This window comes from Myotis daubentonii, chromosome X, assembly GCF_963259705.1.
Source record: "Myotis daubentonii chromosome X, mMyoDau2.1, whole genome shotgun sequence".
Taxonomy (NCBI): Eukaryota; Metazoa; Chordata; class Mammalia; order Chiroptera; family Vespertilionidae; genus Myotis; species Myotis daubentonii.
The window spans coordinates 104,710,724-104,733,758 of record NC_081861.1 but is presented as its reverse complement, the minus strand read 5'-3'; the positions used below and the strand labels follow the sequence as shown (position 1 = coordinate 104,733,758).

Sequence of the window (23,035 nt, the reverse complement as noted above, 5' to 3'; positions counted from 1 at the left end):
TCCACGAAACTTCTATAGTGATGTTATATTGCTTTATATAAGTTAAAAACACTTCAAAAATTAATCCATGTATATTGAGCTCTTACTAGAAGCAGCATAGCATAAATGAAAGACCACATACTATGGAATCTGTGCTACACACACTCTTATGTTGCCCCCCATGATCCTCACCTCCTGGTGTTCACTACCTTGTGTAATACCCTCCCCAGAGTGTGGACAGAACCTGTTACTTGTTTCTAATCAATAGAATATGGCAAATGTAATGGGATTTCACTCTAGTGATGATGCTATCATCCAAGGCTTTATCTTTCTAGCTGACTCATGTTAAAGTTTCTACCTCTCTTGTTGTCTATGAAGAAGCAAGATGCCATGAATATGTAATACAGTCTCAAGAGAATGAATTCTGCAAACAACCACATGCACTTGAAAGTGGATTCTTCTATAGTGGAGCCTCCAGAAGAAAAACCAGTCCTGTTTGACACATTAATTGCAATCTTGTAGAGGACCCAGCTATGCCAGGACTCCTGACCTAAAGACACTCTCCTATATAATAAAAGGCTAATATGCAAATTGTCCCCTTGGGAGTTCAACCAACTGGGAGTTCAACTGACCTGGAGTTCGACCACTTGCTATGACATGCGCTGACCATCAGGGGCTGTGGCGGAATGAAGGAAGGCCCCAGCCAGCAGCTGGCAGCCAGAGGAAGGAAGGCCCTGATTGGCCCTGATTACCGGCCAGGCCTAGGGACCCTACCTGTGCATGAATTTTATAAACTGGACCTCTAATGATATAATAAATGTGTATTGTTTTAAGCTACTAAATTTATAGTAGTTTGTTATACAACATAGAAAACTAATGCAGAACTCAACTAACTTGGATTTGAATCTCAGAGCCTCCATTTATTATCAGTGTGGCTGAGTTGATTAACCTTCCTGTGTTTCAACTTCCTCACTCATTATGAGACAGGCCAGTAAGACGGGACAAGTGGAATAGGGAGACAGGGAGATAGCTGAACAAAGTGGCAGAGCAATTTACAGCAAATACAGAAGGTCACATCCCTAGAGATAATATCTAGGCCTCAGTTATATTTCAGTTCCAGTCCCAGAAAAGCAGCAAAACCAGTGGGTGACACTAGGACCAGCTGCAATGACTACTGACCCCTTGCCCTGACACTAACCAATCAGTGGAGACCACAACACTGTAAGAGCACACCTGGAAAACTGATGAATTTTCTGCTGAAGCCCTCCCCTAAGATTTCCACCTGCAAAAGAGAGATAAAAGCCTCAAGACAAAGAACCCAGCATGTGCCCTCTCCTTCTGGGAAACAGCGCCCCCACCATTCCCTTTTCATTCTTCCCTCACAGACATGCATCTCCTAAACTCTAAAGGATCCCATGAGGCTTGCAATCAGGAGAGCAATGGGCAGCAGCAGCTAATCCTCTGAGCCTACCACCAGGGCCCCCTTTTCTCTGACTTCCCAGAGAGTTAAGGCAGCCCAGCCTAGGCTCTCCTGTTGCTTTTTCCATGATAAAACCTTCATTGTTTTACTATCCCTGGCTTTCATAAATGTTTCCCCATATTCACCTGGACTCCTGCTATGAAATTTTTCCTGCACGAAGTCAAGATCCCACATACTATCCTAGGCAGACCCGCTCAGGGCCAGGTTCCCTATCCAGTGACAATTGGTTGAGAACTATACCCACCTCCCAGAACTGCTGCACAGAAAATTATAGGTAATAAAAGAAATGTGCCTCTCATATTGCCTAGATCAGGGGTCCTCAAACTACAGCCCACGGGCCACATGCAAATACAAATATTGTATTTGTTCCCATTTCGGTTTTTTACTTCAAAATAAGATATGTGCAGTATGCATAGGAATTTTTTTCATAGTATTTTTTTAAACTATAGTCTGGCCCTCCAACATCTGAGGGACAGTGAACTGGCCCCCTGTTTAAAAAGTTTGAGGACCCCTGGCCTAAATTATAAATTATAAGCGCTCTCATGGCTAGAACCTTGTTTATCCTGCTCATCATTTTATCCAGTGCCTATTATCATATCTGACCCATAGCAAGTGTTCTGTAAATCTGTAGCAAATGAATAAAAAAATAAGAATAAGCTGTCAAGGTATGCTAGTCACTATTTTAAATATGCATAAGGTACTGTAATTATATATAATTGAGAAAGAACCCCTGCCCTCAAGGTACTAAAAACAATGAATTACACCGTGATGTATCATTCATAATATAGGACAGTCCTGGAGCAGTATGATATTGAGGCAATGCAAAGGAAAAGCCACAATTTAATGTAGCCTTTTGATAAGCTGCTATGAATATCAATAGAAACTACTCATGAAGTAGATAAATAAGTGTTTAAAGCAGGCAGTGTAGTCCCTAAGTCTTCACTATAAGGAAAGTGATTTGTAAAATGCTGGGCTGATTCCTGAGCATTCATAAAGTGTAGAGACTTTCTTCCCTCACTTCATGGGACTCTGAGAAGCAAGATAGGCTGTATAGCACACCCAGAAAATATTTAAGAGACCACTCAGACACTCTAAATTTCTCCCTGAGAAACCTTAGAAAGAGCAATTATTTATTGCATCACAGTAAAATTCCAGAAGTGTTGTACTCAAGAAAGTATCAACCAAAGTAAATTATTTTACTCTGATAAAGTAAGAGTCTAACAGAAAGTTTACTGGCAGTTAAATATTGTCAAGCAATACATTTCTTGAACTCTAGAGACAATTTATATTAAAAATATCCTGCCATACAGTAAAATTGCTCTTTTTCTTAGATTAGCTACTTTACCTGGCATCTATTAAACTTCTCCAACTACAAAAGAAATATCATTCCCAACTGTCAGATAAATATGCAGCAGTAGAAAAAATTTCAAAGGCAAGTCAATTTGAACCATTCAAGTCAATTTGAATCAGCTAATGTTCACTGTAAAAATCCACCAATATTGGTTTCCATGAAAAGGGAAAGACCAAAAATATTGTGAAATAATGAGTAAGGATTTCATTGACTAAATTCTGAAAGTCCCCAAAATTATTCTATGAATAAGACCAATCAATACTCACATATAGAGATACACATGCACATTCTCAGAAATGCAAATTCTAATGACTCTAGGTTGAAATAAAATTTTTCCACTTCTATTTACTTTTTAAAAGGGAAAAGAGCTATTTTGCATACATCTTAATAAACTTCTTTTTGCTAGAACCTAATTCTATCTCAGTACAATAAAATATTTTAAGACAATGGATTTTTCAAATTCAAGAGTGGTATTATGGTGGCAACAGGAAAAAAAAGAGGGACAAAACATAAAGAATGATTCAGGGAGGCTTACCCTACTGCTAAGGGCATCACTCAAGTAGGGAGAGAATCTCAACCTAACACCCACCAGGTAGCAAAGCATCAAACACAGGGAAGAACCAAAATCCTTTCACATTTTGGTAAAAATCATGGAAATGTCACAAACTGCTTCAATTCAATGTAAACTCTATTTACCCTTAAAAATTACTATTCTATCAAATGCATAATAATAGGAGATATCAAATCTTTATACACATTATTTAGCTGGATAATTTTCACAAGTGATTGTCAGATGTTTAGATCACTAGGTCAGATTTCCAAACATTGAAAACTTTCTCTGACTAAATGCTTTATTAATGTCAGATGATGAGACAAATAGGCATGGCTTTATTCTTTTTTTACACATTGAAAACAAACCCAGCCACTTAATTTTTAGCCAACCCTCAATTACAATCTATTCAAAATAAAGGACTTAAAGTGGCTTTACACAAACATATGATGCCTGCAGTTTTTGTTTGTTTGTTTGTTTGGTTGGTTGGTTGGTTGGGGTTTTTTTTGTTTGTTTTTTGCTTTTTAAGGAATTTGGAAGACTCTCCAAAAAGTAATGGATATTACTAAATATTGTTTAACAATCTAAAAGTTGTTTATATGAATGATTCTTCAAGGTTTTAAAGGCTCAGTTGGTAGATAATTCTTGATACAAGTTACCTTCACACTCAAAAAGATATATGCATGTCCTGGTCACCTACTCTAGACCCTTTTGGGAAAATAACTGTAACTAGAACCAGGTTATGGCAGGTCCATAGTATAATCTTTACACCTAAAGGGCTTCCCACGTCTTCAGAAAATACAAATAAACAAAAAATACTCTTTTCAGCCACCCGAGCTATAATACTGATTTTATTCCTCTACAGTTGGTGAGGTAGTAACATTTCATTACAAAAGAAATTAAATCATTTCCTTTAAGGGAAGCATGGCAATGCAGTAAATTGTGTATCCTTGCCAAACCAAATTCATTTGCCATAGGAAAAATATTCTTAATCTTTAGATGAGCAGTGTGCTCCAGATGAACAATCCAAAAAACACTATGAATGCACTCCCAGATGAGAGCCAGTAAAGCATGTTCTAAACTGTCAAACTGAAATAAACTGTCATGTGCTGCCTAATTAGTTAAATAAGACAAGGACCAAATGGTCCAATAATTTAACCAACTAATAAACTAAAGTAGCTAAGACAAAAGAGTCATGGATCATGTAGTTCTGTGAGCTCTAGTTCTGTGAACTCTCTGTGCAATCAGTGAGTTTCTGTGTAATTTAATTGTTATTGCTGTTATTTGGACTATGACCATCAAGAGCAATAGCATGTCCAGTGATAAGAATGGTGAAAGATCTGATGTTTTTACTTTATTTGCAAACTAACAAGTTTTAAAGATGATGGCAGAAAATATGAAACTTCTGGGTCACAGAAACAGCAGAAGCCAGAGTATCAGCATTTTCTTGAATCTGTTCCTTGATATGCAATTCCTGCAGAGTGACCCCAGAAGCCAGGTTATGGAACCCAAATCTTTTCTACTGGGCACCTTTTCTTGACAGAGACACTATCTCATCTTTCAATGCTGGTTGTCTCCTTGTAAAGATAATACAGGACAAAGGTAGTCAATGCGTCTGCTTACAAGATGTACACCAATGCAAAAGACCAATGGAAAACTGTCTGCCAACACCTACCATTATGAATATAGTCAATAATTCATGACCTCTTTCCTCTTTTATCCATCTTTTCAAGCTCTGGGTTCTTAAAATTAGAGACTCCTTTAAACTTCACAAAAGATAAGAGATAGCTTGGTAGTTAGTGGTTTCTCTGGGGCATACCAGATCCCAAATCCTTAAGCTCATAAATACATTGTGTGTTTTTTTGTTAAAGTTAGACATCATCATTACCATCATCATCATCATTACCACCACCATCATCATCCTCAACTTATATTTTATTGAGTGCCCTGTATGTGCTAGGCACAGTGTAAAATGTATCACATTTTCCCTTAAACTTTATAAGACATCTGTAAGTTTAATATTATTATCTTTATTTGACAGATAAATAGATTCTCTAAGAGGGATAAGTTATGTAATTTACTAAAAAAAAAAAAAAAAAAAACCACACCCGTAAATGGTAGTTTAAACCACTACATGGAATTTGAATCCATGAGGAATGAATCCAAAGTCTGTGCTCTTGATTGTGCAACACTACAGTCTGTGAAAACACAGATGTTTCATGATTATTTGGCAACTCATAAATATCTGAAATAACAACTGGCATGGGTCAAAAACTGCCACAAAAATATTAAGGAAAAGGACCTAGTCCAAAGACTAGAATTATAATCTTTCATGATAGTAGACCATGCCTGACAAATCTTCATGACCAAACTTATACAGACATAATCATGTATTTTTGTGCCTCAAAGATTCAGAGATGTTTAATTATTTAATGGAAGATTTAATTGGAAAAAAAGATGAATAATTCCAGTTAAGTCTCTTCTAAGAATTTTGACATTTCCATAACTTCTATTTGTATGTAAATTATCATATGTCCTGTCACAAAACAAGAAAGTATTTCCATTTTAGTGGAATAAAGCTCAATGAAAAACATTTTGCTGTGACATAAATTATAAAACAAAGTAATAAAAAAAATCACATGTACTGGCTGTACTTGGATACAAAATAATCAGAACAACACTAGAAGAAAAGAATAATTAAAATCTTTAAAAGGAAAAGTTGCACAGAACTTTTTATATATACACTGTGTAAAATATATCACAGACAACTAAAGAAAAAACCCATTTCTTTATGCACAATGAAGAATTGATTTTACAATGTTTCCTTTATTATTTTTAGAAAATGAGCAAGTTAAGGTATTTCCACTTTGCTGCAAACTATTTGGAATGAGAACCTTCTTCTTCACATGCAATTTGAAAAATTTAGAAAGGGCGATCAAGGGACTACATATGTTTCTGTGACCTGATTCAGATAGCCTGTGAAAAAATAGATAATTCTGGACCATGGAAAGAGCCTAGGCAGTGGAGTTAAACATTAATATTAAAGTCAATCAAATATTAAATAATGGTGGTTTAGAGACATGAGATTTCTCAACTGGATATTCAAAAACACAGAGATAATTAATATTGGCCTGCTAAATTAGTAAGTACAAAAGCAAACAACTGCTATAATTTCTGTGGGCTCCACAATTACCAGTTCAAATGCATACTCTCTTTATCATCATTAACAGTGGTTTCCTTCTGCCCTTTTCATTAGAATAATGATAATTTAAAAGTCCTAGGTATGAATCCTGACTCTGCAAATTTACTGAGTATAAGCAGTTGGCCCAAAGATGGGTAGAAGATTTATTGGGATGATCATTTTGTAAAGTATATAAATGTCTAAACACTATGTTGTACACCTGAAAGTCATATAGTGTTGTATGTCAAGTATAATTGAAAATAATTAAAAAAAAAACTTTAACCAAGTTATTCAAATATTTGAAGATTTGGTTTTGCTATATGTAAAATAGCATAATATGTCTACTTCATAGAGGTAAGGACTAAATGAGAATAGGAATGTAAAGTGTATAGATTTGAGCCAGGCACTCGAAAGGCACTCAATAAATAAAAAGTCTTTCCACGCCCATTTCCTCCTTTTCTCTTACCCATTCTTCAAAATCAGGCAAAAGTTTTAAATTTCCTAAAATATATTTTAGGCACACTGATTTGCCTTGTATCTGAATTTTCATAGAAGTGTTTTTTGATCTGTGCTCCAGAGATCACTATGGGGAAGAAAAATTATTGTAAAGGGCCTACAAAACTCTAAGTACACAAAGAAGTTTCTACAGACTGAAAGAATAAGTCTTGCACTGAAATATACAACTATGTTTTCCAAAATGTATAAATACTGTTTTGTAAATTAAAATGTAATTTTATTTTAAGGTGTTACATAATTAATGGTAGCTTTTTGTTACTATTTATTTTCTTAATCAACGGAGAGTAAAATTCAATTACTATTATGGTAGACTTCCATGTTTACACTCTGAAAAGCTAGATCCCACTATCACAAGTGGCTCTATAGTTGCATGGAGTGCTTCCATTGTTTCAACTGGACTAGGGTGAAGGAAGTGAGGCACTCAACTGAAGTGAAAATTTAAGGGGTACCAAAATGCTTAGTCATCAAGATAAATAAGATTTTAAAGAAAATTTTAAAATAAACATTATTGCAAATATATATGATAACCAAAAATGCCAAATTTCAAATAAAGACATGATATGACAGGGCCAAGATTATGGTGAGGTGAGTCAGATAAGTGCAAGGTCAAACCTTGGTTCATAAACATATTAAGGATTTGACCCTTCGTGTCTACAGAAGAAAAAAAATGTTTCTATTTCATAATATGAAAAGTGCTCATTAAAATGTTCATCTGGATCTCTGAAAGAGTAGCCAAATCCATGTCATTAGTGCTTTCAGGAAGAAACATCTGCTTTTGACATGCAAAAAATAGAGCAAACATGGGGGAGAGAAAGAGAAGGAATGAGAGAGAGATGGGTATGCATGTTGAAAGCCTGAATTTATAAATAGAAAAAAAAAACCAGCTCTGTGAGAGTATTAATTAAGCAGCAAAAGTCTTATTGTTAAGAAAGGCTGACAGCTGCCCTACATTTATTTTCCAAAAGGTAAGTGTCATCATCTTCTTTAGCATCATTATCATCATCAAATACCATTTATTGAATATTTACTGTGTGCCAAGCACAACACTGAGAGTTTCATCTTATTTATTCATCACAATGATTCCATGTTATATACGTAATTTTATTACCCTCATTTTGTTAACTGAATTTCAGAGGGAATTAAATTGGTTGTATACAGCACTGTACTTAATAAAAGATTTTAGAGACAATATTAAATTATCCAGGTATAATAATAATAACAAAAATAACAAATATTGAACAGTTCCTGTTTTAAGCACTGTGCTACACATATTGTCTCACTTAAAGTTTATAACAGCCAAGTAATGTATGTAGGTATTATTATCCTTGTTGCTACTGAGCTTAGAATGGTAGAGAGGAGAGGGAGGGAGGGAGGGAGCGAGGGAGGGAAGGAGGGAGAGGGGGAGAGAGAGAGAGAGAGAGAGAGAGAGAGAGAGAGAGAGAGAGAGAGAGAGAATATTTGAAATAACTGTTTAGGCCCAAGATGAAGCAGTTTCTTCCCAAGGTGACATGTCAGCAAAACAAAACTCAGGCAACTTTCATGTCCATGAAAATACTTTACTTGACCAGAAATTCAGTGTATCCAGTCAGCCAATCCCTAAATGCCAAGCCAACTCTGTGCCTTCTCACGCCAACAAGGTTGACTATGTGGTCCCAAACAATTAGATAGTTTTCTATTTTTCTCTTCTTTATCCTTTATTCTTCATCCTATAAAGCTTTCTGCCTTCCATGCCCTTTTTGCATTTCTCTTAATGAAGACCTTTTGCTTTATAAAATGTTAAATAAAATTTGTGTCCCCTAAATTGTCTTCTTTAATAATTTATATATATAAACACACATAATATTTGAACATATATATTTCACATCGATATGCAAGGTATTATGTTAAGTACCACATACATTATCTCATGTGGTTTCATTTTCTAGTTCCCAGGGAATAGTGCTACCGTAATTTTGTATCCATAGTTGGCACTTTTACAACTGGGATTTTCTAACAGCTTGGCATTAAATTTTATCTGGCTGGGTTTCATATATACTATAAGACTCTGAATGGTTCTCCTAGAGATATTACAGCTATAACCTATGGAGACTGATTAAGGTTACAAAATCAGAACCAAGGAAGACTCTTAGAATTTAAATGGAAAATGTTTGTATTTTAATCACCAAACAAATTAACCACCATTGTTGGATAGTTATTTTGGCAACAACTATATGTTATTTTTCTACACCAACAATCAATTTTCTGACACCAACTGGGTTTCCAAAAACACATTTCTGACACTACCTTAGTTAGATCAGATTTCACAAATTAGAGGGCTCAGTCTAGCAAGATTGCCCCCAATTCCAATGATAGCCACAAGTGAGGTCTCCAGGTGACCCACCCTTCTGCCTGGCCAATTATAAATTCAAGGGTTCCCACAACCCTCCCTTCAGGATATTTTACTCGAACAATTCATGGAATTCAAGAATGTACTCTCTTTGCTATTACAGTTTATTATAAAGGATACAAATGAGCAACCAGATGAATAGGTACATAGGGTGAGGTTTGGAAGGATCCCAATTGCAGGAGCCTCTGTTCCTGTGGAGTTACGGTGCACCACGCTCCTGGAACATGGACATATTCACCAACTTAGAAGCTCCCTAAACACTTTTGGGGGTTTTATGGAAGTTTCACTTTGTAGGCATGATTAATTAAATCAATGGCCCCTAGTGATTGAACACAATCTCCAGCCCCACTCTCTCCAGAGTGAAAAGTTCCAACCCTCCAATATTTTGATTGGTTCCTTTGGAGACCATCCCACATCCTGAAGCTACCTAAAGGCCCTAACCTGCCAAGAGCCACCTCATGAGCATAAACTCATACTGGGTAGTAAGGGGCTCATTATGGATAACAAAAGGCACTGGTATCATTCAGAAAACTCCACTGGGTTTTAGAGATTCTGTGCCAGGAGCCAGAGACAAAGACCAAATACATATGTGTGTATTATACTACAATGGTATTCTAAAAATTAAAATAAGTCATTTTGAAAATTAACACATTAATTTTGCACAAATTGAATATTCTGTTTTGAACTTAACTATACTTAACTTTTCAGCAAAAAATTTACTAGTTCTCTCCAGAACAGAAGTTCTCCCACCATAGACACAGCTGATTCTCACAGCCAATTGGCCTGGAGGTCAATTCCTCCCAGTGATACCATCAACAATCAAGGCTTAACTACAACAAGATTTTGCACACAGCCCACAAAGGGGTGCACCAAGAGTGTCCACCTCAGGTAATTGTGGAGGCTGAGCTATTGGGCCCTATAGGACACCTAGCACAGAAAGCCACTCTATCAACACAGGGAAGCAGCCAAAATGTGGAGACAAAGAAACAGGTCACAACTGATAGAAATGGAGGAAAGCAAACTACTGGATATAGAGTTCAAAACCACGGTTATAAGGTTTTTCAAGAATTTTCAAGAAACCACCGATAAATTTAGTGAGACCCTCAATAAGTCTAGTGAGACCCTTGAAGATATGAAAAAGGACCAACTATAAATTAAGCATACACTGACTGAAATAAAGAATATGATACAGAGACCCAACAGCAGACTAGAGGATCCCAAGAATCAAGTCAAAGATTTGAAGTATGAAGAAGTAAAAAACACCCAACCGGAAAAGCAAAATGAAAAAAGAATCCAAAAATATGAAGATAGTGTAAGGAGCCTCTGGGACAACTTCAAGTGAACCAACATCCAAATTATGGGGGTGCCAGAAGAAGAGAGAGCGCAAGATATTGAAAACCTATTTGAAGAAATCATGACAGAAAATTTCCCTATCTAGTGAAAGAAATAGACTTACAAGTCCAGGAAGCACAGAGAACCCCAACATCATAATTAAAATGCCAAGAGCAAAAGACAAAGAGAGAATCTTAAAAGCAGCAAGAGAAAAAAAGTCAGTTACCTACAAGGGAGTACCCATACGACTGTCAGCTGATTTCTCAACAGAAACTATGCAGGCCAGAAGGGAGTGGCAAGAAATATTCAAAGTGATGAATAGCAAGAACCTACAACCAAGATTACTTTACCCAGCAAAGCTATTATTCAGAACTGAAGGTCAGATAAAGAGCTTCACAGATAAGAAAAAGCTAAAGGAGTTCATCACCACCAAACCAGTATTATATGAAATGCTGAAAGGTATCCTTTAAGAAGAGGAAGAAGAAGAAAAAGGTAAAGATAAAAATTATGAACAACAAATACATATCTATCAACAAGTGAATCTAAAAATCAAGTGAATAAAAAATCTGATGAACAGAATAAACTGGTGAATATAATAGAATCAGGGGCATAGAAAGGGAGTGGACTGACAATTATCAGGGGGAAAGGGGTGTAGGGGATGCAGGAAGAGACTGGACAAAAATCATACACCTATGGATGAGGACAGTGTGGGGGGGGGCAGTAAGGGCAGAGGATGGGGTTGGAACCGGGTGAAGGGGAGCTATGGGGGGGGAAGAGGAACAACTGTAATAATCTGAACAATAAAGATTAAAAAAATAATTAGGCATAACAGGATATTGTAAAAATTAAGTTACAAAATTTTTATTAAAACATTTCTTATAGACAGAACTTGGCTGGAGGTCCAGGCTAGAGAACCTGGCTGGGCTGCTGATCAACTGAATACTGTCTCTGTGTCATTCCTTCTTCGCCAACTCCGTTCACACCTTTGGGAACCCCTGGACCTGCTGGGATTGGACCCCAACAATTGGCGCCCGAACAAGTAACTGGCCTTGTTCTCCACCTTTTGCTTTTGGTTCTGCTGATGCTGCCCGGCTCTCGTCAGCCTCCAGCCCGCTTTCTCCTTGAGACCAAGCACCATGCCTCCAATTAAATCGCAGAGTTCTGATGGAGAGATATTTGAAGTTGATGTTGAAATTTCCAAACAATCTGTGACTATCAAGACCATGTTAGAAGATTTGGGAATGGATGATGAAGGCGATGATGACCCAGTTCCTCTACCAAATGTTAATGCAGCAACATTAAAAAAGGTCATTCCGTGGTGCACAAGGATGAGCCTCCACCTCCTGAAGATGATGAGAACAAAGAGAAGCGAACAGATGATATTCCTGTTTGGGACCAAGAATTCCTCAAAGTTGACCAAGGAACACTCTTTGAACTAATTCTGGCTGCAAACTATTTAGACATGAAGGGTTTGCTTGATGTGACATGCAAGACTGTTGCCAATATGATCAAGGGGAAAACCCCCGAAGAGATTCGCAAGACTTTCCATATAAACAATGACTTTACTGAAGAAGAGGAAGCCCAGGTACGCAAAGAGAGCCAGTGGTGTGAAGAGAAGTGAAAAGCTGTGCCCGACACTGTAACACTGTAAGGATCGTTCCAGATACTAGTTGCACTGCTCTGTTTATAATTGTTAATATTAGGCAAACAGTAAAAATCAATCAAACAAACAAACAAATAAAAATTAAAATAGCCGAAACCGGTTTGGCTCAGTGGATAGAGTGTCGGCCTGCAGACTGAAAGGTCCCAGGTTCGATTCTGGTCAAGGGCATGTACCTTGGTTGCGGGCACATCCCCAGTGGGGAGTGTGCAGGAGGCAGCTGGTGGATGTTTCTCTCTCATCAATGTTTCTGGCTCTCTATCTCTCTCCTTTCCTCTCTGTAAAAACTCAATAAAATATATTTAAAAAAATTAAACAAAAACATTTCTTATAAAAAAATCAATGGAAAAAAGAATGTACTCATTATATACTTTTTAAGTATTGTACTGTGTTCCATATAGTCTTAGAATACAACAGATATACCAGTAAATATAACAAAATCCCTGCACCCAAGGAGCTCACAGCCTAGTAAGGATGGCAGGTATAAACAGAAAATTACAATACAATATTCAATAAAAATATGCACAAGGATTTACTGGATTATAAAAAGATACTTAGACTGAAGGTGTTTATGGAGAATATTAAAGAATATTTACGAAAGTTAATATAAAATTCTGGGTGGAATGAATTTCTAAGAGACAATTTAGAGACAATTGAATGTTGATTTTTTCTCCCAATGAATGAAAAAGTATTAATTTAATTCAGCTGGGATTTAACCTGTAGTTCTCGGAAATGTATACATTATCAAATGGATTCTGAGATTCCTAAGTCATCCCTCCTATTTATGAAGTTTATCAACATAACCCATTCATTATATAAAAAAAACTTTCATAGGAGCAAAAGTTCAGCTAATGTTTACAAACCCATATGCTTCACCAAATATCCAAGAGAACCTTGAACTGAATGTAGGTGTCTAAAAATCTGACAAAGGCCTAACTTTAAAAACAAATTTCATTTTTTAAAATAAAAAATAATTTACTGCCTACATTTAAGTTAAGGTACAGCATTCTCTTTCTGAGGCTTTGACTTTATTTACACATAATTGGTAGTAAGTCAACTAGGATCATAGTGTTTCCTTGCTCTTAATTATATAAAATTAATAGAATTGGTTTTGAGGGTGGCAGAACTTCCGTCAGGTTTGAAAGCCTTTAAAAAATGCCCAGGTGTTGAGTGAGGAAGCCAGATTTACTTAGCTCTGCATATCATTCATCAGGTCAGTATCTGAGCCATTATCTTCTTCAAAAAAGACTGAAGTTGAGTCAGCTTTATATCAGCAATCTCTAAGCAGAATCTACATTAACATTCCTTTTATGGCTTCTCTAATTATTTTTTTAGATCCATGTTCCCAACCCAGAGTTGAGAAAACAAAAAAGGTAAAGAGACTGTTGACAAAACTGACTAAACAAAGAATGTCAGTGGTCCTATCAAAAAAATGAAGTTTAAGGAAATGCAATGGAATCGTAAGGGACACTAAAAATAAGCTTTATGTATAAATGAAGTTAGTAAATACCAACCATCTTAATCTCACAGATTAATTATGACCTGAAATAATACTTTCTAATAGCTATTCTTGATTCATTCTCAGTCTTGCCTCCAACTATGAGGTTTTGTGTTAAGTACACAAACTGTGCATCAGCTTGTCTTTCTAATTCATAAATTGTACTTATAAGTAGTCAAATTTGGGGTATATGCAGTAGGGTTTCATTAAATTTGTTTATAATTTAGCATGGTCTTGAGACTGGAACTTACTGCAAATTTGCCTGAAAGACCTGAAAAATATCCAAAGAGAGTAGATTTTTCATATTTTGCAAATAATTATAAGAGTTGCCGGAACCAGTTTGGCTCAGTGGATAGAGCGTCAGCCTGCGGACTGAAAGGTCCCAGGTTCGATTCCAGTCAAGGGCATGTACCTGGGTTGCGGACACATCCCTGGTAGGGGATGTGCAGGAGGCAGCTGATCGATGTTTCTCTCTTATCGATGTTTCTAACTGTCTATCTCTCTCCCTTCCTCTCTGTAAAAAATCAATAAAATATATATATTTTTAAAAAAAAGAGTTATTTAGTAATAGATTCAAAAGAAATTGGGGTGGGGAGGAAATGATTTAAAGAGAAAGATTATCAATGAAATGAATGTGATCATTTTCAATAGCATAGGATTCTCTTTCCAGAACACAATAATAAATATATAAAATTCTTTATATGTGACAATTTTTTTGGAACTATGAATGTCACAAGCAGCATTATTAGCCAGAGTTCACAATCCTGTATAAGTTTTTAATATCTTTTTTCTTGCTTAAAATATATCTCCTTTGGGACACACCTCTATTATTAAACATCACACTCAACTAACTGCAAATCACTGTGCATTTCTTCAAAGGCATAGAAAAGAACCAGAGAAAGGAAGGGGGAGAAAGATGGAGAGGGAGGAAGGGAGGAAGAGGGGAAGGAAGAGAGGAAGATGGAGATGGAGATGGAGATGGAGAGAGAGAGAGAGAGAGAGAGAGAGAGAGAGAGAGAGAGAGAGAGAGAATGAGAATGAATACAAACATAAGAGCCAACAGTATTTCTCTTTAAAAGAAGAATTTATTTTTAATGGAAAAAGAATATTTGGTAGGACACTATTCTGGGACAATATTAAGATTTCAAAACAAAACAAGAAACTGAGGTTCTCTTGAAACCTAATCTTGGACTTCTAAAAACAAACACAAAATCCCAATTTAAACAAAAATAGAAAGCCCATTTTACCTTTACAGTTTTAACAATTTATTTTAGGCTTGTAATGAAAACGATTTTTTTCAAAGGAACTCAAAGTACTTGCTATTAATCACATTTTTTGCTATTAATCATATTTTTAAAAATCTAAGTAACATTCTTTGGAAGTAGGGATAAGGTCATTCTGTTTTATAGAAGGAAAAACAAAAAACAAAAACCAGAGAGACTAACCTATTATCCTAAGGCCTTTGCTCCCCAATCCAGGTTGATTAGTACACTAATTATGAGAAAGAGTCCAAACAAATTATTATTAAACAACATTAAAATGCCACAGCTTTCAATTCAGAGTTTTAAAACAGCTATGTTTTTTTCTACAGCAGCAAGCAGTACTATTCATAATTTTACAACAAAATATTTTCTGAAAATTGAAACTTTTAAAGGCATTACATTAACCATATTATATGATTTTCATCATTAATTACACCATTATATATCATAAATGAACACTGCCCAATACTTGGACTTTAGGGAATTATTGATTTAAAAATGTTTAAAATGCTGATTGCAAGATTAAATTCAATAAATTACAAGTCTCACAAAATAACCAATATATGATAATATTCCCTTATGGCATGATCTTAGAGTGTACTGATCTATAAGCATAATAATATCTACCATGCTTCCTAAGAAAAGAAAAGGGGTAGAAGAGAAGAGAAAAATATCACCAGACCTATTTCAAGCCTTCCAAACCAAGGTAGGTTGTAAGCTCTTTCAGGACAAATACCTTGTCCTATGTTGAACATTTTATCAGCAGATGTTTAGGAAACATATTTTAAATTGATAACTGGTAGATCTCTATGTATTGTATAGTGCTTTGCCTCCTTTGCTTTAATGTTTTAAAAAATCTGATGTTCCTCTTCACACAAAAAGAGGTAAAAAAATATATCCTTCATTGGTCACCCTGATTTCTACAATCTTAGTCTCAGAGTCTAGGACAACAAGTAATAGAAAGTAGTACTGCAGCATATTACCAAGGGAGGTTGTATATTTCCTTCTTTGGAGAGTTTACTAAAAGAAAATTGATTACAATCTTTCTGGGACAGTTCACAGGCAGTCCTTATGTGGATGGACTAGATGACCTCCTATGATCCGTTCTATCCAGATGCTTCTGATATTTTATTTTCAGTATGTTTGATGCTGATAAAAATAAAACAGAACAAAAGCCATTTTTTTACAATGGAAAGGGAATTTGTGTTATACTCTAGATTCTTAATAATAAGTGGCATTAATCACAATAAAGATTAATGTTTCCCATACCCTCTAAATAGATATAGTTGTTTTAGTCTACTAAAGCACCATTATAAAAATTTGAAAGCAACAATCCTATTTTAAGAAGAATGATCTGGTACTAGGAAAAGTTATACACCAGAACAATAAGACTCAACTAGATTATGATGCTTTATTAACTCTTGGAGATGAGGCAACCAGTGTTGACAGAGTTTAAATGTTTGTGGTTGGGAATGGACAATGGGGGGAAAGGGGGACATATGTAATACTTGCAAAAATAAAGAATTAAAAATAAATAAATAAACAAACACACCTAAGACTTTTGTAAGGCATAATTGTTTACACAAAAGATCAAGGCCAGGGTGATCCCAAGGTGAAGGAATTACAGAGAAGTCTAAAGGCATTTTTCACACAAAGAAAAAGGGCCTTAGGATGCTTCATTCCAGAATCCAAAGATAACTGGTAGAAATAGGCAATGAAACCACAACTTTAACTTGGTATCATCACTGCTACATTTGGCTTTAATCAGAACTGTATAATAGTCATCACTGTGCAACATGTTCAAATATAAAAAGAAAGGGCAAATTGTGCTTACAATCTACTTTCCACACCTTTCTCTAGTGAAATGGCAGGAAAACGGAGTAAACGTTGAATTGAACTGATAAACAATTCCTGTTTCCAGAATAGTTATTCAAGGAGGAAATCATTATCAGGATGACTGGAAGGGGTAGAGAAAGTACTTTGGGAAATTTGTTGTGGGGCAGTAGATTGATTCCTGTGAGACAATGTACCAGCGTGCATGCAAGTAGTCCCTAAAGTATTTCTGCTTCTCAGCCCATCATATATACCTCCTTTTTGCAGACATTATAGTTTAGTACTCCAAAGTGACACATCCATACTTCCTTTCTTATTCTGGATCAGGGAAAAGGCTGAGAAATCTTTAATCCTGATCTCTTTTCGCACTGGAGGACCTTAGTCCAGAGTCTAGCTCAATGGACAAAAAAAAAAAAAAAAAAAAAAAAAAAAAAATTCTGAATAAATGAATTTATGGTAAAAGGAAGAGAATCCTCGGCACAGCCTATAGCTCCAGACTTGGCAGGGCCTGTCTACATAATTTATTCAAATTGTCTACCCCATGTAAAGCTGTGTTTTTACACATCTCTGCCAAGTTCATATGGTATGTATGTGTACATATCCTATCTAATAAAAGAGAAACATGGTAATTGGCGTACGACCGCTACCCTTCCCATTGGCTAATCAGCAAGATATGCAAATTAACTGCCAGCCAAGATGGCGGCCGGCAGCCAGGCAGCTTGAAACTAACATGAGGCTTGCTTGCTTCAGTGATGGAGGAAACCAACATTCCCCGCCTGCTTTGCCAGCCTCTGATGTGGGAAACTGTTTATTGCCTTCACTATCTGATAAGCATAGACAGAGAACTCCCCGAAACCCCCCGAAGGCTGGGTGCCTTTGAAGCCCTAGCAAAGCTCGGAGCTAGGCACCACTTCTGTTTGTCCAGACAGTGGTAGCTGAAACTACTCCCCCATTTATTATTATGTAAATCCTTGCTGATGGGCTAGTCTGCTTGTTACTAGGGGGTCACCTGCCTAAGGGCTATGCTATGGGTGCATCCCAGATCAATAAAAGCTTGGTGAGGCCTGAGCACGGGGGAAGTCCGTCGGCACTTGCCGCCTGGTCCCCCAATATTGCAAAATTATCTCGTGTCTTTTTCTCTCATTTGTTGTGCGGCTCCTCTTTCAGATAGCGAACCCTACTCCATGCAGAACGTGGAGGGAGTCTTACTTGACACTCTGAGCCTGCAGTTTAAGAAACATTGTAACAAATATAGAAGCTAAACAAAACCCCAGAAACCTGCCTTCAGCGAGGCCGGGATCTTAGAGCTGGAGTTATACAGTGTTTCGATTATAGAACCAAAACAAACCAGATACCTTCTTTCAGCAGCAGAAGCCTCAGAGCTGGAGCCAAAGCTAAAGCTGGCCCAGAATAAAAAAAAAAAAAAAAAAGATAAAAAGGAGCAGTTGGGAGCTTCAGTCGGCCTGAAAACAGCTCTCAGCCCCTCACCCAGACTGGCCAGGCACCCCAGTGGGGACCCCCACCATGAAGGGTGTGTGACCAGCTGCAAATAGCCATCATCCCCTCACCCAGGCTGGCCAGGCACCTCAGTGGGGACCCCCACCCTGAAGGGTGTGTGACCAGCTGCAAACAGCCATCATCCCCTCACCCAGGCTGGCCAGGCACCCCAGTGGGGACCCCACCCTGATCCAGGACACCCTTCAGGGAAAACCAGCCAGCCCCACCCATGCACCAGGCCTCTATCCTATATAGTAAAAGGGTAATATGCCTCCCAGCACCGGGATCAGCGGAGCCAAGAGGCCTCCCGGCACCGGCACCGGGATCAGCGTGACAGGGGGCAGCGCCCAAACCCTCTGATCTCCCTGCGGCTCTGTGTGTGACAGGGGGCGGGGCCACAACCTCCCCATCTGCCCTGCTCTGCTCCTGACAGGGGAAGGTGCCCCAACACCCTGATCAGCCTTGCTCTGTGCCTGATAGGGGGGAGCTCCCCAACCCCCTGATCACCCTGCGGCTCTGTGTGTGACAGGGTGCGGCGCCCCAAAACCCCTCCACCACGGGCCCTGCTCTGTGTGTGACGGGGTAGAGCCATATCCTCCCCATCGGCCCTGCCCTGAGTGTGACAGTGGCGGCACCCCAACCACCTGATTGGCCCTGCTCTGTGGGTGATAAAGGGCGGCGCTCCAAACCCCTGATCCACCCTGCCCTGAGTGTGACAGGGGGCAGTGCCCCAACTCCCCTATCGGCCCTACTCTGTGAATGACATGGGGGGAGCTCCCCAACCCCTTGATTGACCCTGCTCTGTGCGTGACAGGGTAGGGATCCCTAACCCCCCTGATGGGCCCTGCTCTGTGAGTTACAGGGGGCAGCGCCCCAACCCCCTAATTGGCCCTGCTCTGTGCATGACAGCGTACGGAGCCCCAACCCCCCTGATCGGCCCTGCTCTGTGCATGACAGGGTACGGAGCCCCAACCCCCCTGATGGGCCCTGCTCTGTGCATGACAGGGGGTGGCGCCGCAACCTCCCCATCGACCCTGCCTTGAGTATGACAGGGGGCGGTGCCCCAACCCCCCCAATGGGCCCTACCCTGAGCGTGACTGAGGGTGGCATCGCAACCTCCCAATCCGCCCTGCTCTGTGCATGACAGGGGAAGGTGCCCCAACTCCCCAATCAGCCCTGCTATGAGCCCGACCAGGGGCTGCACCTAGGGATTGGGCCTGCCCTCTGCCACCCGGGAGCAGGCCTAAACCAGCAGGTCATTATCTCCGGAGGGGTCCCAGACTGCGAGAGGGCACAGGCCAGGGTGAGGGACCCCCCCCCCCTGAGTGCACAAATTTTTGTGCACCAGGCCTCTAGTATTATTATGTTTGCTCAATTAGAAATATTACACTCTCTGATTTAGAATTTAATAATTTTAAATTATGTGGATTCCCATAGTTCCAATTTCTTTCCATTTATCTTTCACTGTTGTTGTTTTTCTTGAATTGCATTCACTAGATCCCAAGTCAGTCCAGAAATCTTAAGTGAGCTATCTGCCTACTGACCTGCCAATCCTATACTTGTTCTATCTAGCCCCCTGGAAACCAGAATAGGATTGGAGGAGGGGAACTAGATAGAAAAGACTAAATTAAAAAAAAAAAACACAGATTGGCGTACTTTCTTATGAATAAATTAATCCATTTCATAGCATGAAGTTAGAACGATAGTTTCTAAAGAGTTAAACTGGTCTTTATTTAAATTTGGCAAGTATGGTAATAGAAATTGTTCAGCTGTACTTCGTAATTTCTATAAGAAATTCAACTTTCCTGCTTATTCTCTTTACAGGGTTAACAAATTTACCACTAAAAATAAAGACGTGTTTCCACATGGTCAACACAGACTTTATAAGACTTTATTTCTAACTAAAATTAGCAAAGGCTCTTATACTTTAAAGACAATGTTGTCTAAAATAATTTGGATTTGCCTTGATGAAATATTCATTGTAAATTTTCAGATATAAATCATAAAGATGGTCATTTGGTTTCATTGTTTTCTAATCATATATATTCATCTTCTCTTTCTGTCATAATTTATAAAATATTAATTTTTGGATATTTCAGCCACTAGTCATTGAGTTAGTTTAAAGTTGATTCTACACTGAAATTTAAAAAAAAAATCAACAATGTTCTAATAAATATAGGCTGGGGAAACTGACAAATAGGTTTTTTTGAGGCGAAATTCTAGTTCACTTAGTGTTGTTCTTTTTTAATAGCTCTAGAATAATTTTATTTTCTTTTCAAATACCTTACTTCTCCTTTCCTTTCAGCTAGCTACTCAAATATTAGTCTATATGCTTACCTCTCCCTCATTATATACTGCATTTCTTAATTCTTTCCTATTAGGCTGTTTCCTCTTATTTCACTGAAACTCCTATTTCAAAGGTCACTAATAATTTCCTTATTTTGGATTCAATGACCTTTTGAAGTCAGTTTTTATTATTTCTGTATAGCACCAGAAACAATGGTCTTCACCCTCCTTGAAAACTCTTCCCTACCCATTTCTATTAAGAACACTACTCTGATGTCTCAATGAATCCTCTTGTTTTCTTACCCACCTGCTTCCTTTCACATCATCCTAAATGTGAGCATTCACTAGGGTCCTGTCCTTGTTCTCAGCCATCTTTTCATCTCACTTTATAATTACTCCCTCCAAGTGAGCTCATTCTTTCCTTTGGTTTCAAGCACCTCTTTGTGAATGACTCTCAAAGAGTAGTCTCCAGCCACCACCTTTCCCAAGTTCTAGTTACACATTTACTATTAGCAACTGCACATCTCTATTTGGATGACTTATTTCCACTTGAATTTAAACATGACATTCATTAATATCACAAATATTATTTAGAAGCTTACCATGTATAAGCATATGATGGGCAGTAAGAAGCTAATGGTCTGATGGAGAAGGTAGATAAGTTGTTGTTGATATCTCTGTTGAATTTTGAAGTAGTACTATTCCAAAGTAGATCTCTACAAAGTATCATCAATTTTGACAGACCCATTAATATAAGAGGAATAAGGCTAGGACAGTGATGGCAAACCTATGACACGCGTGTCAGAGGTGACACGCGAACTCACTTTTTTGGTTGATTTTTCTTTGTTAAATGGCATTTAAATATATAAAATAAATATCAAAAATATAAGTCTTTGTTTTACTATGGTTGCAAATATAAAAAAATTTCTATATGCGACACGGCACCAGAGTTGTTAGGGTTTTTCAAAATGCTGACACATCGAGCTCAAAAGGTTCGCCATCACTGGGCTAGGACATTAACCATAAAAACATTGACTTGGCCTCAAAATCTGTTTTCTTTTTGAAAACAATAGACAATAGACAATATCCATAGATTAAGAAAATATTTAGAAGAAAAGTTAAATGCTATTATATATAACATGTCTTTTATCATTTTATCATATTCTTTTGCATAGAATAAGTGCTCATCTCTAGTCATATGAAACGAAAATTGCTAGACATTTTACTAAAACAAAGTATGTCCACCATTCCAACCTCAAACATTTTCAAAACAGCTTATAAGGACATAGAATGGCTGCAAGAGGGGGGGCGTACAGAATTAGGTCATAATTATCTCAATCACTGGGAGATAATCTAATTTTCCTTATAATTGTTGGAGTAATCTAACTTTTGATAACCCAAGGGTTCAGATTTTGGGTTTTTTCTTCCCCAGAATCTCTTAAAATGAGCTGTTGCACAACATGGTATCTAGTTGTACCATTATCACCTTTTTTTTAATACTTTTATGCACTGTTTCCCTAGTTGTATCTCTAATCTAATAAAAGAGAAACATGCAAATTGACCATACCTCCGCTACACCCACAAGCCATGTCCACCAGCCAATCAGGAGTGAATATGCAAATTAACCCAACTAAGATAGTGGCAGCCACGGAGCTGGAGCAAGCGGAAGGCTTGGGTTGTCCCCAGCAATGGAGGAAGCCAAGCTTCCCTCCTGCCCTGCAGGCCCTGAGCTCCACTCAAGGCTACAAAGTTTCAATTATAGAAGATAAATAAATCCCAGAGATCTGCCTGCTTCCAGCCCAAGGCTGTGGCCAGCCTGAAAATGGCCATCAGCTCCTCACCCAGGCTGACCAAACCCCCATGGGGTGAGGGTCCCCACTGGGGGGCATGACCAGCCTGCAAACAGCCACCAGCCCCTCACCCAGGCTGACCAGGCACCCCAGTGGGGACCCCACCCTGAAGGGGGTGTGGCCAGCCTGAAAACAGCCCTCAGCCTCTCACCCAGGCTGGCCAGGCACCCCAGTGGGACTCCCCCACCCTGAAGGGGTTGTGGCCAGCCTGAAAACCACCCTCAGCCCCTCACCCAGGTTGGCCAAGCACCCCAGCGGGACCCCTACTCTGATCCTGGACACCCTACAGGGCAAACCAGCCGGCCCCCACCCATGCACCAGGCCTCTATCCTATATAATAAAAGGGTAATATGCAAATTGACCCTAACAGCAGA

General features: G+C 38.3%; 1 protein-coding gene and 1 pseudogene across 1 annotated transcript in view; one reads left to right on the top strand and one right to left on the bottom strand.

The window, feature by feature from the left end:
* Nucleotides 1–23,035, bottom strand: part of SH3BGRL (SH3 domain binding glutamate rich protein like) — an 85,390-nt gene that overhangs the window by 46,058 nt on the left and 16,297 nt on the right. The gene's annotated exons all lie outside the window — the stretch shown is intronic.
* LOC132224329 (S-phase kinase-associated protein 1-like) lies at nt 11,777–12,478 on the top strand (annotated as a pseudogene).